Source organism: Procambarus clarkii, chromosome 11, assembly GCF_040958095.1.
Source record: "Procambarus clarkii isolate CNS0578487 chromosome 11, FALCON_Pclarkii_2.0, whole genome shotgun sequence".
NCBI lineage: Eukaryota > Metazoa > Arthropoda > Malacostraca > Decapoda > Cambaridae > Procambarus > Procambarus clarkii.
Genome location: NC_091160.1, coordinates 28390009 through 28409394, shown reverse-complemented (window position 1 = coordinate 28409394; position 19386 = coordinate 28390009). Strand labels below are relative to the sequence as shown.

The 19386-nt window shown below is 40.2% G+C and overlaps 1 protein-coding gene across 1 annotated transcript in view; it reads left to right on the top strand.

The window, feature by feature from the left end:
- Positions 1-19386, top strand: part of LOC123751042 (nephrin) — a 744040-nt gene that overhangs the window by 74176 nt on the left and 650478 nt on the right. The window lies entirely within an intron of this gene.

Here is a 19386-nt window from a genome sequence, read left to right as displayed (position 1 = left end):
TGTGTTATCATGGTTCATCACCTGTGTGTGTTATCATGGTTCATCACCTGTGTGTGTTATCATGGTTCATCACCTGTGTGTGTTATCATGGTTCATCACCTGTGTATGTTATCATGGTTCATGACCTGCGTGTGATCATGGTTCATCACCTGTGTGTGTGATCATGGTTCATGACCTGCGTGTGATTATGGTTCATCACCTGTGTGTGTGATCATGGTTCATCACCTGTGTGTGTGATCATGGTTCATCACCTGTGTGAGTGATCATGGTTCATCACCTGTGTGAGTGATCATGGTTCATCACCTGTGTGTGTGATCATGGTTCATCACCTGTGTTAGTGATCATGGTTTATCACCTGTGTGAGTGATCATGGTTCATCACCTGTGTGAGTGATCATGGTTCATCACCTGTGTGAGTGATCATGGTTCATCACCTGTGTGAGTGATCATGGTTCATCACCTGTGTGAGTGATCATGGTTCATCACCTGTGTGAGTGATCATGGTTCATCACACCCACGCACGCGCGTGCACACCCACGCACGCAGGATTACTACTAACATCATTACCAGTAGAAATAGTAATGGAGACAGGACATTGTTTAACACTGGAGGTACTGGAACACGGCGGGGACACAGGTACAGACAGTACCAGATGAACCAGCGGGGCATTAGGACACCAATTAGGGTGAGAGTTGTGTACAAACAAAATTCACTAGGGAAGCGTGGTGGAATCAGCCTCCATTCGCAGGTTCAAATGAAGTTATGATAGAACCTAATAAGCTCAGGAACCTGTACACAAGTTGATTGACATCTGATTACCGGGAACAGAGAGGTAAACGCAGCCGTCGCAAGCACAATTAGGTAAGTATAATTACATAATTATATGAACCTGTCATTCAAAAATAAAAGGCCCTGTTTATTATGGATGGAATTGACATAATATAAATTATTGTTCTCTCACAAGACCTCTCATCATATATAAGACTTTACAATGAAAGGATTTAGCAAAGAAATATATAGGCAAGTTAATACATAGATTACAAATCCCTGGAAATAAATTAGGATTTTGGAAAGACCTGGGTAAATACTGGTTTCGGAAAGACCTGGGTAAATATTAGATTAGGATAGATTATCGAATGATAACCCCAATAAAGCATTAAAGTTTGAGGTGGCTATCAATAGGCCTCATGTAATTTCTTACGTTCAAATGGACAGGTCTTCTCTCGTTACCATCCAGGGAAGGTGGTACTGGGGGCAGGGCCGGTACTCGGGCAAGCAAAAAATGTTGGATAGTGACACGTTTACCACTTTCGGTACTTCCCCCTCACCCCCCCCAGGCGTACGTCACTATTACTTCCTCTCAACCCCCCCCCCCCCAGGCGTAGGTCACTATTACTTCCTCTCATCCGCCCCCCTCCGGCCGTGGTTACTATTACATCCTCTCACCCCCCCTGCGTTGGTCACTATTACTTCCTCTCACACACCCCCCCCGGCGTTGGTCACTATTACTTCCTCTCACCCCCCCCCCCCCCGGCGATGGTCACTATTACTTCCTCTCACCCCCCCCCGGCGTTGGTCACTATTACCTCCTCTCACCCCCCCCCCCCGGCGTTGGTCACTATTACTTCCTCTCACCCCCCCCCCGGCGATGGTCACTATTACTTCCTCTCACACCCCCCCCCGGCGTTGGTCACTATTACTTCCTCTCACACCCCCCCCCCCTGCGTTGGTCACTATTACTTCCTCTCACCCCCCCCCCGGCGTTGGTCACTATTACTTCCTCTCACACCCCCCCCCCTTCAGCGTTGATCACTATTACTTCCTCTCACACCCCCCCCCCCGGCGTTGATCACTATTACTTTCTCTCCCCTCCCCCCCCCGGCGATGGTCACTATTACTTCCTCTCACCCCCCCCCCCCGGCGTTGGTCACTATTACTTCCTCTCCGTTGGTCACTATTACTTCCTCTCACCCCCCCCCGGCGTTGATCACTATTACTTACTCTCACACCCCCCCCCCCCGGCGTTGGTCATTATTACTTCCTCTCACCCCCCCCCACCGGCGATGGTCACTATTACTTCCTCTCACACCCCCCCCCCCCCCACCGGCGATGGTCACTATTACTTCCTCTCACCTCCCCCCCACCGGCAATGATCACTATTACTTCCTCTCACACCCCCCCCCCGGCGTTGGTCACTATTACTTCCTCTCACACTACACCCTTGCCACTTCCCCTACAACATTCTCCTGTTACTTCCAGTTCCAACATTGTCCAGGTACTCCACACAAGGCGCTCTCAATTTATACGTAACTCACTGTACCAAAGGTGTGTGTGTGTGTGTGTGTGTGTGTGTGTGTGTGTGTGTGTGTGTGTGTGTGTGTGTGTGTGTGTATGTGTCTGTGTGTGTGTGTGTGTGTGTGTGTGTTTACTAGTTGTGTTTTTGCGGGGGTTGAGCTCTGCTCTTTCGGCCCGCCTCTCAACTGTCAATCAACTGTTTACTAACTATTTTTTTTCCCACTCCACACACACACACACACACACACACCCCAGGAAGCAGCCCGTGACAGCTGACTAACTCCCAGGTACCTATTTACTGCTAGGTAACAGGGGCACTTAGGGTGAAAGAAACTTTGCCCATTTGTTTCTGCCTCGTGCGGGAATCGAACCCGCGCCACAGAATTACGAATCCTGCGCGCTATCCACCAGGCTACGAGGCCCCCCCTAGGCCCCCCTGTGTGTGTGTGTGTGTGTGTGTGTGTGTGTGTGTGTGTGTGTGTGTGTGTGTGTGTGTGTGTACTCACCTAGTTGTACTCACCTAGTTGTGTTTGCGGGGGTTGAACTCTGGTTCTTTGGTTCCGCCTCTCAACCGTCAATCAACAGGTGTACAGGTTCCTGAGCCTATTGGGCTCTATCATATCTACACTTGAAACTGTGTATGGAGTCAGCCTCCACCACATTGCTTCCTAATGCATTCCATTTGTCAACCACTCTGACACTAAAAAAGTTCTTTCTAATATCTCTGTGGCTCATTTGGGCACTCAGTTTCCACCTGTGTCCCCTAGTGCATGTGCCCCTTGTGTTAAATAACCTATCTTTATCAACCCTGTAACAACCCAACCCTGTGTGTGTGTGTGTGTGTGTGTGTGTGTGTGTGTGTGTGTGTGTGTGTGTGTGTGTGTGTGTGTGTGTGTGTGTTTGTTTGTGTGTATGTGTTTGTGTGTGTGGGGGGGGGTGTTTGTGTGTGGGGGGGGGCGTTTGTGTGTGTGTGTGTATGTGTTTGTGTGGGTGTGTGTGTGTGTGTGTATGTGTTTGTGTGTGTGGGGGGGGGTGTTTGTGTGGGGGGGGGGGGGCGTTTGTGTGTGTGTATGTGTTTGTTTGTGTGTGTGTGTGTGTGTGTGTGTGTGTGTGTGTGTGTGTGTGTGTGTGTGTGTGTGTGTGTGTGTGTGTGTGTGTGTGTATGTGTGTGTGTGTGTGTGTGTGTACGTAATATAGAGAGATGTCGAGACAGAAAGAGAGAGAAAGAGAGAACGAGAAAGGGAAAGAGAGGGAGAGAAACAGAAAAAGAAAGAGGAAAAGAGAAAGAAAGTTAACAAAAAGAGAGTCAGATAGACAGACGTAGGCAACCCCGTAAATCAATTTTGCTATTCCTTTATCCATCACAACGTGTCCGCCTCTACCTCCTCCTCCTCCTCCTGGCATTCAACCAGGAGACACATGTGTACTGGACATTGTTCCAATTTGACATCCTCTGGACGCAATAATCTGATCACCTCGGTTAAAAATTGTTCTTTATATATATATTGAGAAATATATCTCAAATATTATATATCTCTTCATTAAAAATACGCACCAGCACAACCAGCAGGAGGTACATGACGGAGCCCACTGTCGCCCTGAGTAACAGTCAACAGCGAGAGCCCCCAACGCGGCGCTCAACTGACTATTCTGCTTCAAAGAGCTGAGGAGTGAACGAGTCCGATTTCCTGCCTTCCAGGAAGCAATATCGCCATCACCAGGATTCCCTTCACAGTAAAAATAAAAAAAAAATAGGGTTGCAGATGGGTATTGATCACTATTTACTGACTTAATCTCTTCACTAACCCAGAGATATTCATGCCTTATTATGTGCCTTACACAAGTCTACAGGAATATAATCTAAAAGACAAAGGTCAGTGTACAATCAACGTTCCCGTACAACAGTCAGTGTACAATCAACGTTCCCGTACAACAGTCAGTGTACAATCATGAGTTAATCAATTTGCATAATTTGTCTAGGATAAGAAGGTCCTTCAGTACTTAACAACTGTTGAAACTGCTGAAGGCCTGTGTCGGCCCTGCGAGGCAGGTCGTATTTATTCACACGGAATACTTCAGTCTCCTTAACAACTGGTTACAAACACACTAGAGTACCCGGTGGTGCCCGGGACTCTCTCCCATTACCCCTCCCTCTCCCGCTCTCCCCAATTTCCTTCCCTCTCCACGTTACTTCCCCACATCTCCCCCTTTCACCCCTTCTCCTTCCCTCAACACCCTCTATCTCATTCTCCCCTCTCTCACTTCTCCTTTCTTCCTCCCATCCTCTCTATCCCCCTCTCCCTTGTCTCAGAAAATTTTAAATAATGTATTAGGCAATATTAAAAAAAAACTGCTCCACTTTATAGAAGACACATTACCAATTTCAGTTTTGACTTTACCAAAATTGAGGGTAAGGGTGTTCGCTGTAAATTCCCATGTAACTTAAAGTGTGGTACTCTGGCCTACCCCAACTGGCCTATGACACCCCCATAACCCCCTCCCCCCCTCACCGCATGAGTCATATTGGGGTGTTGAGTGATACTAGCCGCAAGCGTTTGGCCTCCAGCATTGTACTTTTAATACAGAGTCGACAGTCCCATCTTTCATCTCAGGACAGTTCCCGCAACCACTGGGAATAGGCACAAGGAGTCATTAGCCTGGAGATGAGTGTGAATCATTTGTTTATTGTCAGTGATAAATAATAATTACTTATCTTATTTTTAACATTGCCATGTGGAAAGGGAGAACAGATATTATTTTCAATCAAAAGGCAATGTTGAAATGTGCATAGAGAATGGATCCAAAAAACTTTGTGCGCTCCTTGGGAGTTAAATTATGTTGAGGGTGACGTGATGCAGCGCTGAGGTGAGGTGAATCTGAGCACAGGTGTGGCCCAGTGACGCTGAGCATAGGTGTGGCCCAGTGACGCTGAGCATAGGTGTGGCCCAGTGACGCTGAGCATAGGTGTGGCCCAGTGACGCTGAGCATAGGTGTGGCCCAGTGACGCTGAGCATAGGTGTGGCCCAGTGACGCTGAGCATAGGTGTGGCCCAGTGACGCTGAGCATAGGTGTGGCCCAGTGACGCTGAGCATAGGTGTGGCCCAGTGACGCTGAGCATAGGTGTGGCCCAGTGACGCTGAGCATAGGTGTGGCCCAGTGACGCTGAGCATAGGTGTGGCCCAGTGACGCTGAGCATAGGTGTGGCCCAGTGACGCTGAGCATAGGTGTGGCCCAGTGAAGATGAGGTGAGAAGAAACAGACTGAAGCTGATGTCAGGTGAAGTTAATGAAGCAATTGTACCATGAAGTCACTGCAGCTGACGTGCTAAGATGTTCCTGACTCCCAGATACTGCAAAGCTGAGCTAAGGAGTTGCCGAGTCAAGCTGAGGTAAAGTGAAGCTGACTGTTTCAGGTAACACTAATATCTCACAAAAAGAGTTACCATACTAATGGACAAAACTATAATAATACATAGAATAACGAAGAAGAACAGAAAAAATAAGATAAAAAAAACAAGTATTTATTATGATTACTAATAAAATACGAAGCCTTTAGAGATGGAAAAAGACAACCACATCACAAATTTATTTTACCCTTAGATGAAAAGTGACAGGAATATGATCAGAGCGACAGCTGCTGCTTGCTGCTAAATTGCATCAACCGTGAGCATGATTGATGACACATTTGGAGGCAATGATAGACGATGATGTAAGAGACGGAGTCAATGGTCCAGACAAGCTGCAGAAAACACCTGGATGGAGTGGAAAGGTTAAAACCTGCTGAGAACAGATCACTTGGGGTGAGGAGCTCCAAGGTCTGCATCACACCTCCCGTGTAGGGAAGTGACCTGTACAGAGAAGGGGCGCTCTGTGGCACACAGGACACGGTAAACTGTGGTCAACTGAGTAACTACGCGAACGTAACCGGTGTTTGGCTGATTATGGCAGAACGTAGCCGGTGGTTGGCTGAATATGGCAGATAACACAAGCTGTGGTTAGCTTAATATGGCAGATAACACAAACCGTGGTTAGCTGAATATGGCAGATAACACAAGCTGTTGTTAGCTTAATATGGCAGATAACACAAGCTGTTGTTAGCTTAATATGGCAGATAACACAAGCTGTGGTTAGCTTAATACGGCAGATAACACAAGCCGTGGTTGGCTGAAGACACTCAGAATGTTTGGCAATTGTCAGGTTGAAGCAACTTCTCGAGCATGAGTGCCTGTGATACCCTTGAAAGCGACTTCAAATATACTTAAAAGATCGAATACATTACTGCCTGCTGGTGTGTTTGTTTGTCCAAGGCTGACGGAACGACGATTATGGCCAGCCTGACCCAACGTGCAGGGTGACTGATGAGGGGTTGGCGACCAACACAGGCGATCTGGGTCTGCACCATTGCCTACAAAATTAATACAAGATGGGTAGTCGAGTCAGCATGAATATGAAGACCAGCGTCTTGAACGTGAAGAAGGGCAGCATGAGCAGGGAGAAGGAAAGCATGAGCTTGAAGTAAGGCAGCAGGAGCGTGAAGGGGGGACAGCATGACCAAAAGTGTGGCAGTGTGAGTATGAAGAGAGTCAGCATGAACGTGGATTACTTGAGCATGAAGTGGCGCAGATTGAGCGTGAACTTGGACAGCATGAGCGTTAACATAAGTACCATGATGGTGAATGCGGATAGCATGTGCATGCACTGGGCATGAAGACTAGCAGCATAAGCACTAAGTCGAGCAGCATAAGTGCTAGGACGAGCAGCATAAGCGCTAACACGAGCAACATAAGCGCTAAGACGAACAGCATAAGTTCTAAGGTGAGCAGCATAAGCTCTAAGACGAACTGCATAAGCGCTATGACGAGCAGCATTAGCTCTAAGACGAGCAGCATATATGCAAAGACGAGCAGCATAAGCTCTAATTGTGGGAACCGACCTGTGAGATTTATATTTACGTTAATTTATATGAATTTATATTTACGTTAATTTATATACTTCGATAGCAATTTGTATAATGATAAGTGGACTGTATTTCTGCAATAATCTCATAATCTCACAAATCGATCCTCTACACATTAGGGGGGGTTTATATTTATATATATATATGCAGCCAATCAAACTACAGGAATAGACTACATACATTGATGAGGTTCCTTATCTTATAGTACAGCAGGTTAGTCCACCAGGTATAACTAGAGTGTAGACACCAAATTATCCTCTTTGAGGTAGCTTCTATCACCCAGTAACTGGTGCACATAATCTTGCATCCTCGTCTTGACCTTTCAAAAGTGCGCTAGCTGTGAAGCCAGAAACCTATATATGACAAGTATTTCAGAGAAAACTGTATACAGTACATGGAACATTAAAGACCTGGCTTAATTACCTTTAGTATGAGGCGATTTCGCGTTCTAACCGGCTAACCCTATATCCTGACATTAATGGCCATAAATGAATGATAAACGGGTTTCGGATAGACACTTAACTTGTATTTGTAGACAGCGTGTTGACAATGGTACACCTTTGGGTTCCATAACACTACGTCCAAGTAAATTTAACAGGAGCCGAATTTGCTCCCGTGTGAGCCTCTGGTCTCGTATAACAACAATGGCTGCATCTAACACTCCATGCTATTAACGCCTGGCCGACATTGTCCAGATATCAGAAAGTGATAGAAGGGTCACATTTACTCTACTTTAATATTGATAATTAAGTTAATTTATATAAGATGTTTTATGATGGTAAAGTCCAAAGACTAATGTATTTAAGAATAATTCCCAGCAGAATAGCTGGTGAATTATAATAGTATGTGGTGATGATATCCCGTTTTCTTTAGACGGTAATTCCACTACAAGTTACGTTTTCTATGGGTAACTTGTTTATACAACACAGCTATTATCTGTCTGTATGATATTATTATTAAATGGTGTCGGATTTTCCGACACTAATAGGAGCAGCATATGTGCAAAGACTAGCAGCAAAAGCTCTAAGACGAGCAGCATAAGCTCTAAGGCAAGTAGCATAAGCTCTAAGGCGAGCAGCATAAGTGCTAAGACATCATATGTTGGGGATTTCTACTCCAGTATATATCATTCATAGGTTCATAAGGACCATAACAAAATTTTGTGGCTCTGAAACCTATGACCTAAGGATTATATAATAATAATAATTTGATAATAAATGCATAATAAATTTAGAGAAGTGTACTGTAAAAACTTCGGTTTAAAGTGATTACCATACACATGTTTTTGGGAGGTAAATTCTACAATGTTAGTCTACGGATTACATGGAAATAACATATTATTTCTAATGATTTATGAATAAGACATGGGTTAATATGTTAACTACAAATGGAAACGGTTAACAGCTTAGATGCCAAAGTTGAACGTAAATGGCGTCCAGCAGCAATAGCCAGTTTAGTCCTGTCCGAGTCGGTTATCTCTGGGGACACGTGATTATACAGGCTGACTTACGATTTCCTCGCAACTAACTCCATGCTGACATATGAATCATATGTAATTTCCGTCCATGAGTGCATAATCCCACACATATTCATAAATTTAGTGCTGATAGAATATGATAATGACACTCATAAGGTTATTTTGATGGTCGTGTGTCCTGATGACAAGGCGACGACCTTTATATAATACATAAATTGAGGCCACAACCATATATAAAGTGATAACTTAGCCATGCCGGACGTGGTGTCCGGAATAAGATGAAGCCGTCACGTCTACTTGAGGTCCGTTGATGCACGGATGTTCGACATATGAGACGATAGCCAGACGGGGTCCAGGACACTCCCTCAAATATGGCGTCAATCTCTGCCAAGTCTCCTCGCTAGTGAGTGATGTACGCTCCACCTAGCGCCAAAAGTTAGAAACTTGTGGAAATTATTTGCAATACTTAATTCTAATTTCCGAATGGATGGAAACATTACTGACGTAAATTTATGCCATAATAACGTGCTTTATATAATAGCAGATTGTTTCTCGCTGTGCAAATCATTGAATCTAAATGACGTAAGAAGGACGAGAAATATTCACTGTGGAAACTCAGTTCATGGCTTTGTTTACCGAAACAGCTGATCACAGCGGTATAAAATTATTTCCAATAAACGGCTATATAATTATCTAAATAAATATAAATCTATTACCAAACGAATCGGGTGACTGACGCAATATTATTAATAAGAATTTGCTGTATGAGGCTACTTAATAGTAATGTTAGTATATGTGAATTCCTAGCACAAAAATTTTTTATTATTGCACTAAGGGTTAGTATTTCGGGGTTGGAAATTTCCACCAGCATAAGCTCTAAGACGAGCAGCATAAGCTCTAAGACGAGCTGCATAAGCCCTAAGACGAGCAGCATAAGCCCTAAGACGAACAGCATAAGCTCTAAGACGAGCAGCATAAGCCCTAAGACAAGCAGCCTAAACCCTAAGACGAGAAGCCTAAGCCCTAAGCCGAGCAGCATAAGCCCTAACACGAGCAGCATAAGCTCTAAGACGAGCAGCATAAGCCCTAAGACGAGCAGCATAAGCCCTAAAACGAGCAGCATAAGCTCTAAGACGAGCAGCATAAGCTCTAAGACGAGCAGCATAAGCTCTAAGACGAGCAGCATAAGCCCTAAGACGAGCAGCATAAGCCCTAAAACGAGCAGCATAAGCCCTAAGACGAACAGCATAAGCTCTAAGACGAGCAGCATAAGCCCTAAGACGAGCAGCATAAGCTCTAAGACGAGCAGCATAAGCTCTAAGACGAGCAGCATAAGCTCTAAGACGAGCAGCATAAGCCCTAAGACGAGCAGTATAAGCCCTAAGACGAGCAGCATAAGCCCTATGACGAGCAGCATAAGCCCTAAGACGAGCAGCATAAACCCTAAGACGAGCAGCATAAGCCCTAAGACGAGCAGCATAAGCTCTAAGACGAGCAGCATAAGCTCTAAGACGAGCAGCATAAGCCCTAAGACGAGCAGTATGAGCCCTAAGACGAGCAGCATAAGCCCTAAGACGACCAGCATAAGCTCTAAAAAGAGCAGCATAAGCTCTAAAAAGAGCAGCATAAGCTCTAAAAAGAGCAGCATAAGCTCTAAAAAGAGCAGCATAAGCTCTAAAAAGAGCAGCATAAGCTCTAAAAAGAACAGCATAAGCTCTAAAAAGAGCAGCATACGCTCTAAAAAGAACAGCATAAGCTCTAAAAAGAGCAGCATAAGCGCTAAGACGAGCAGCATAAGCGCTAAGACGAGCAGCATAAGCGCTAAGACGAGCAGCATAAGCGCTAAGACGAGCAGCATAAGCGCTAAGACGAGCAGCATAAGCGCAAAGACAAGCAGCATAAGCGCTAAGACAAGCAGCATAAGCGCTAAGGCGAGCAGCATAAGCGCTAAGGCGAGCAGCATAAGCGCTAAGACAAGCAGCATAAGCGTGGAGAAGTGTGACAAGAAAGAAGGTTAAAAACAAACACGAACTTAGAATATAATTTGGGCCAAAAAACCAGATTCTCAAAAATAGAAACATCTAAAGGAAAAAAAACGACAGAAAGATACGAATAAAACTTGATGAATGAAAGAAAACAAACAGTATAGCTGAACAAAGTAAAACGAAAAGATATATAGAATTGAAAAGCTCAAACTCTTTCCCAAGAGTTCTTTTTTTTTTTTTTAAATTATTCCGCAAGGTTAAAATTATTTCAATTATTAAGGGTTAGGGTTTCGTTTAACCTTGAAATTATTTCAAGGTTAAACAAAAAATATTTTACAAAAAAATTTAACAGTCGAACTAAAAAAATGTTTGATAAATTCATTAGGAACTCATCCAGCATCCATCAATCACCCAGCATCCATCAATCACCCAGCATCCATCAATCTCCGCCTCATCTCATGATTAGACAAGTGTCAAATATGAGGCGGTTTTGGCCTCTCCAAAAGCGTAGCAATATAGCGGCCACCCTCTGATAATCTACATGGAGGTGCATCATCACTACTGTCCAAGGACAAGCGTACAGATTGTAGTGCGTGTAACTGTTGTACAACACCGGCTTCCTGACGCCGTGGTTGTAAACATTAGCGGTGGTTGAGTGCGTGGGGAGCGGCATGCAGTAAGCTCCATGATATTCACTTTATATTCACTCGGAACGTCATTATTATATTTTCAACTTAAAAAGTTGTAAACGTGTAATTTGTTTTGGTGAATATATTTCACAACTTTAATCTATATGTAAATTGTAAATGTTTTAATGTATTTATGCAATAACTGTCGCTAAAAAAAAGTAAATAACCAATCGACAAATTGTTTTTTTTTGGACATGCTAAAGGTTCATAATGAGAGATAAAACAATTAGGAAAATCCAGGAAAAATATAATTACAGTAATATTAAAGGTCACTTAAGCCTAATGACTGAGCATGTTGTGGCAGGCCTAATGATCTCGTGTTCACCATTCAACACGGAACCATCATAATCACCTATGTAACAAGGATTTTTTTTTGTATTAAAAAGGCTTTAAAGTTTTAGGTCAAAAACAGTTTAAAGAATAATAGTGGTGACTATATATCATGTCATTAGTATAAATTATAGTAGAAAACTTAATTAGGTTAGGTCAGGTAAGGTACGGTCAGGTCAGGTCAAGTTATGTTGGGCTGGATTAGTTACTGTTCTGAAGTTAATTTTCTATTTTTGTTTAGAATGTCATTTAGGTTAATTCAGTAACAAAATTGTACCTTATGGTGACTTTTTATGGGGCCTTAAAAGTCCATTTTTCGACGTTTAACCAAAGAAATCTAATAAGTACCATAAATATTGAATAGGTTGATATATAAACATTTGTACTAATATGAGAATGAATATCTGTCTGTTCATGCGACAGTTGAAGGTTGGCGGCCAGACACTAGGGGCTAGCCTCACCCAAGTTTGCAAGGGGAATGGTCTGGGGTACAGGACGGTCATAGGATGGTCGGGATAGGACTACGTTAAATTCTATATGAAATATTAGCAATTATTGACATCCTCCTAGGCAATTTTCATCGCGTGAAGTGTGAAATATAAGTTGTGATTTCCGTGGAGATTTTAAAATAAGAATATAATTTATGAAACCCATAGAAAGTGTGGGGAATGTTGAGAGTAGGGACAAAAAATAAAGGGAGTGGAATGAGGGATGGCGGTGAGACAGACTACCCCTGGCACGGCCGGGTTCCCTTTCCTACTTAAATATATGAGAAAGTAATATCGGCCTATCGGCCTATATAAAGTAATAATAGAGTTCGAACACTGTATATGGAAGTACGATTGGGCACCGATCTTTATCTGTACGCCCCTGTTCAGCTATCAGTAACTGGGATATTAATATATCAATTAACTAATATGTTTAAATATATTAGGAAAGTTTCATAAATGCAGCCAGACTTTCAATGTATGACTGAACAACGAACAGTGCTAGTATATTTTGTCATTGTATATATATATAAATATATATATATATATATATATATATATATATATATATATATATATATATATATATATATATATATATATATATATAGTACCTAGTAGCCAGAACGCACTTCTCAGCCTACTATGCAAGGCCCGATTTGCCTAATAAGCCAACTTTTCATGAAATAATTGTTTTTCGACTACCCAACCTACCTTTTTCGGCTACCCAACCTAACCTAACCTAAAAAGATAGGTTAGGTTAGGTAGGGTTGGTTAGGTTCAGTCATATATCTAAGTTAATTTTAACTTCAATAAAAAAAAATTGACCTCATACATAATGAAATGGGAAGCTTTATCATTTCATAAGAAAAAAAATAGAGAAAATATATTAATTGATGAAAACTTGGCTTATTAGGCAAATCGGGCCTTGCATAGTAGGCAGAGAAGTGCGTTCTGGCAACTAGGTACGATATATATTATATATATATATATATATATATATATATATATATATATATATATATATATATATATATATATATATAGCTGTACACACTCTAGCTGTACCCGACCCGGCCATGCGTTGCTGTGGCTCAGCACTGAATGTGCGTTGCTGAGCCACAGCAACCTGTCCCTGTCTCCCAGTCCTCCCCACCCTTCCCCCTCCCACATCCATTCCTCCCAACCATTCTTTACTACCCTGTCCCTTTGTCCTCACCTCCATCCCACACTCCACTGTCCCCTCATCTTCCTAACTGTCCCTACTCCACCGTCCCCTCGTCCTTCCTACCATTCCCCCCTCCCCTGTCCTCTCGTCCTCCCCATTATCCCCCCACTCCCGTCCCCTCGTCTTCCCAAAAATTCCCCACTTTCTCGTTCGATGCATTCCCAAATCACCTGATGTTCCCATCAGAAAATTAGGAACATCAATTGATCTGATGTCCTCATCACTGACATATAAGAAAAACATTTACAAAACGAAACGGAAGACAAATAGAATAGAAAATCAACCATACTCACAATTTGAACGGTATGGTAAATAACACATCTTAATTCCAACAGAATGTCACTCAAAATAATTAAATGAAAACGAAAATAAATCGAAATCTATGAAAATTTAATTTATTAATGAAATCTGAAACCTTGAAAGGAATTCATAACATATTTAGTATATTGTGTGTTGCTCTTTCGTGCAAAAGGTGGCACTGTTAAAAAAAGAAGTTTTTACCTGTCACAGGTGTGTGTGGCATCTATACTTAAACTCACGAAATGCGTGAGGTCAACAACACGTGGTAACATACATAACATACAACATACACAGATGTATGGTGAACAACACAGCTCAATTCCAACACAATGTCACACAAAGTAATTAAATAAAAATGAGAATAAATCAAAATCTAGGAAAATTCAATTTGTCTGTGCAATCGGAAAAAATCAATTGGAATCCTAATATAATTAGCATAGCATGAGTTGCTCTTACGTGCAACAGATAGCGGTGTTTCTTACAAAAAAGAATGTTGTTACCTTTCATATGTGTGGCATCAATACTCATATTTACGAAATGATCGGTATGGTAAACAACACAGCTCAATTCCAACGCAAATGTCACAAAAAAATAATTAAATCAAAAGGAAAATAAATCAAAATCTATGAAAATTCAATTTATCATTGAAATCAGAACCCTAGAAATGGAATCTTAACATATTTAGTATAGCACGTGTTGCTCTTACGTGCAACATATGGCGCTGTTTTAGAAAAATACATGTTTTTACCAGTCACAAGTGTGACATCTATATAGTAGGTATATCAAAACATGCACGTATTCAAAAGGAACATTGTGTTATAATTTCAAAGCAATTGGTGAAGAACTTTCGGAGATTAGAGTGTGTGTTGCTCTTATGTCCAACAGCTGTTTTAAAAAAATAACTAGTTTTTTCCTGTCACAGGTGAGGCCTGTATATAGCAGGTATATAAAAACACACGCCTATTTGAATGCAACGTTCAGTCAAAATTTCAAAGCATTCGGTAAAGAGGTTTCGAAGATTTCCCTCACATGTAAAACACATGAAAAACACAGTTTTTCATGTTTTTTCCAGTCACTCACGTGACATCTATAAAGTATGTATATAAAAATCCGCACGGATGCAAATGGAACGTTGTGAAAAAATTTGAAAGCAACCGGTGAAGAACTTTCAGAGATTAGCAATTTTGAACAAACTTATATATATATGCATATATATATATATATATATATATATATATATATATATATATATATATATATATATATATATATATATATATATATATATATATATATGTCGTACCTAGTAGCCAGAACGCACTTCTCAGCCTACTATGCAAGGCCCGTTTTGCCTAATAAGCCAAGTTTACATGAATTAATTGTTTTTCGAGTACCTAACCGACCTAACCTAACCTAACCTAACTTTTTCGGGTACCTAACCTAGCCTAACCTATATAGATAGGTTAGGTTAGGTAGGGTTGGTTAGGTTCGGTCATATATCTACGTTAATTTTAACTCCAATAACAAAAAATTGACCTCAAACATAATGAAATGGGTAGCTTTATCATTTCATAAGAAAAACATTAGAGAAAATATATTAATTTAGGAAAACTTGGCTTATTAGGCAAATCGGGCCTTGCATAGCAGGCCGAGTACGACGTTCTGGCTACTAGGTACAACATATATATATATATATATATATATATATATATATATATATATATATATATATATATATATATATATATATATATATATATATATATATATATATATATATATATATATATGTATATTTTGGTAGCAGTCTTTCTTGTAAACATTTCTTTTAAACATATGTTGTTGAATATGACCGAAAAGATAAGATTAATAATTCTAACACGAATTTTCTCAATATTTTTTATGTTTCTCTTCACTGTCGATGGTAACAGAAAAATCAATTCCCAAAAATTAATTTTTATTTTTAGTCTGACGCCCGAACGCGTTTCGTAATAACTTATTACATTTTCAAAGACATTAGTTTATACACACAAAATACATAAATACTTTTACTCGATTTGGATGAGGTGATTGATATTTACAGATGAATTTGCACATGCATACATCACCTCACCCAAAACTTTTGTATCATATCACTATCACATGTTTTTTTTCCGTCACAGACGTGACATCCATATAGTATGTTTATAAAAACCCGCTCGGAAGTGAATGGAACGTTGTGTGAAAATTTCAAAGTAACTGGTGAAGAACTTTCGGAGATTAGCGATGTTGAACAAACGAGCTTTTCCATATAAATATATATATATATATATATATATATATATATATATATATATATATATATATATATATATATATATATATATATATATATATATATGTGTGTGTGTGTGTGTGTGTGTGTGTATATCACGAAAATAAACACGTGATTAAAAATGTGACAATGTCAGACCACGGAGGAAAAATGAAACAGGAATTTCCTTAAGTACTTTCGTATATTAATAGTTTCACTCCTTCTGAAGATGTATTAATATACGAAAGTACTTAAGGAAATTCCTGTTTCATTTTTCCTCCGTGGTCTAACATTGTCATATATATATATATATATATATATATATATATATATATATATATATATATATATATATATATATATATATATATATATATATATATATATATATAACTTTAGAACACTTTCCCACCAGGAGACTCGAACCCTAGCCAGCACAGAAGCCTTCCAGCAACTGGCATAACAGGTACGCCTTAACCCTCTGCACCACCGCTCAGACCCTTAAAAGAGATGGTAATTTCGGAGTATTTAAATCCCCCAAAGATCAACACCTCCCAAGAGCACCAGAGCAAGTGAGGTGCTCTGGTGCTCTTGGGAGGTGTTGATCTTTGGGGGATTTAAATACTCCGAAATTACCATCTCTTTTAAGGGTCTGAGCGGTGGTGCAGAGGGTTAAGGCGTACCTGTTATGCCAGTTGCTGGAAGGCTTCTGTGCTGGCTAGGGTTCGAGTCTCCTGGTGGGAAAGTGTTCTAAAGTTGTATACTTAACTCTCGTGTTTAGGAGAGTTGTGCCATATATATATATATATATATATATATATATATATATATATATATATATATATATATATATATATATATATATATATGTCGTACCTAGTAGCCAGAACTCACTTTTCAGCCTACTATTCAAGGCCCGATTTGCCTAATAAGCCAAGTTTTCCTGAATTAATATATTTACTATAATTTTTTTCTTATGAAATGATAAAGCAACCCTTTTCTCTATGTATGAGGTCAATTTTATTTTATTGGAGTTAAAATTAACGTAGATATATGACCGAACCTAACCAACCCTACCTAACCTAACCTAACCTATATTTATAGGTAAGGTTAGGTTAGGTAGCCAAAAAAAGCTAGGTTAGGTTAGGTTAGGTAGGTTAGGTAGACGAAAAAACATTAATTCATGAAAACTTGGCTTATTAGGCAAATCGGGCCTTGAATAGTAGGCTGAGAAGTGCGTTCTGGCTATTAGGTACGACATATATATATATATATATATATATATATATATATATATATATATATATATATATATATATATATATATATATATAATGTTTGTGTGTGTGTGTTAGAGAGAATGCTTCTCTGCTTTTTCTGTGTTCAAGGCTGGAGGCCAGATGTTTCTTGCTAACCTCATGGAACTGTGAAGGGTAAATGGTCTGGGGTAGGCAATGAACATATGCTGGTCAGTGTTGCCAGAATTCAAGAGGAAACAGTATGCCATGGTTACATTATGACCATCATGACTGGCTTTAGCATTGCCTGTCGCTACACCTGGCTAAATATATGAAAAATAAAAACTTTATATCTTATATTTTTTCTTATATTAATATTAAAAGCTATGCCCACCTCTTGGGAAAATTAAAAAATAAGTATCATCATACTTTGCCAACAGAGGCATTAAAAAGACCATCCTCCAACAGCTTCAATAGCTTTTTCAAGGCCCACCTTTTTTTCAAAGTCATTGGGAAGCTATTATATATTTTGAGTATATGACACAACTAAACTCTTCCCACCAGCAGCTTTAAATTCCTACTAATCGTGACCCGCAGATACTTTGCAATATCCACCTCTTATCTAGCAACGCTATCATCATTTCGATATTGATTTTGTTTGACTTGCTATACTAAATTCTAGCTTCTTTGTTGCCGTCATTATTTCTTTCTTTTAACATTTCTAACTAGTTTCTCAAATTGCTGCTCCTGACCTGCAATTCTTAATTATTTTGTACTTTTTTTTCACATGTAAGGGTCTTTTGATCCTTGGTTATTCATTAAGGGTCATTGTTTTCAATCTAGTCAATCTATAATGCATATTACATTTCAGGGCTTTGCTAAAAATATTTTAAAATATGTTCATAATAATCTTCATGGCAATCTCTTGTCACATCACCCATCGCCAGCTTCACGTTACTTTCCAAGACCATGTTTTTGGTCTGCCCAATCTATCCTCCCAAGAAATTTCTTAGAGCATTAAAATACACTTTTCGGAAAACTGGTACTATAACAGAATTTTATTTTCCACATTCTAGGTTAAATCTGATATCTTCGTGAACACTACTCCCTACCCCACGCCCTATGTCCCTGGTATTTGACCCTCCGTGTTTGTGTACATTAAGGTTACAATATTTTTTCTCGTGTTGGCTCCTTAATATGTTGCTTATGGAAGAATTTTTTTAACTAATTTTACCAAATCTACAGGGTAGTATACGCTGTTTTGTTAAACCAGTTCATTCCACTAAAATTATCTTTACCCACAACCTAAACATTGTAAGACCTTCGATGCTCTTCATGTTTCACATCAATCATTGTTTGTTTCTCTTCAATTAAAGTTTGTTTACCTGACTATAACTCCAATAATCAGATTATTATTATTTCCATTTAATTCTTATCAAATAGTTTGAGACACAATAGTTTGAGTCTCAGTTTTGATCGCTTTTGGACTCTACATTTCACATTGTCTCTGAGATATATGCTTACTCCTCCTCGTCTAATTGGCCAATCCGAGTGAAATAATATAAAATCACGGATTCCAATTTAGTTAAAAGTTCAGCGTTTTCTACATTCATCCACGTTTTGGCCCGTGCAACAATATCTAGTGTTTCCACGCAAACAAGAGCATTTAAAATCACTTTTTGTTTTGTTTCTAGGACTCCTACTATTTGTCTAACACACCCTAAGGGTATTATTATACTCGGGCCCGTCTCCATCACTGCTCCTATACTAACTTTTTCTGTACCATCACCTGGTTCTATTGCCTTCTCTCCCCAGGTCCATTCCAATCCCACTACCGGAGGAGGGATCACGTGGATGGGGGAAGGGAGAGTGCTACCTAATCTTATGTTTTATGAATGGGAAGAACGGGGGGGGGGGGGGAATGGGGGCGAAGAAAGAGGGGAAAGGGGATGGGAAGAGGAAGGGGGCAACCTGTTCTCGCACTTTCTTACAGTCAAAATTGACTTATTAAATACGTGCATATGTAGCATACTAAACACACTAGTTTACCTTGAAAAGCTTCATAGAAAACACCGACCTTACCTAACCTTCTTAGTATGTTAAGATAA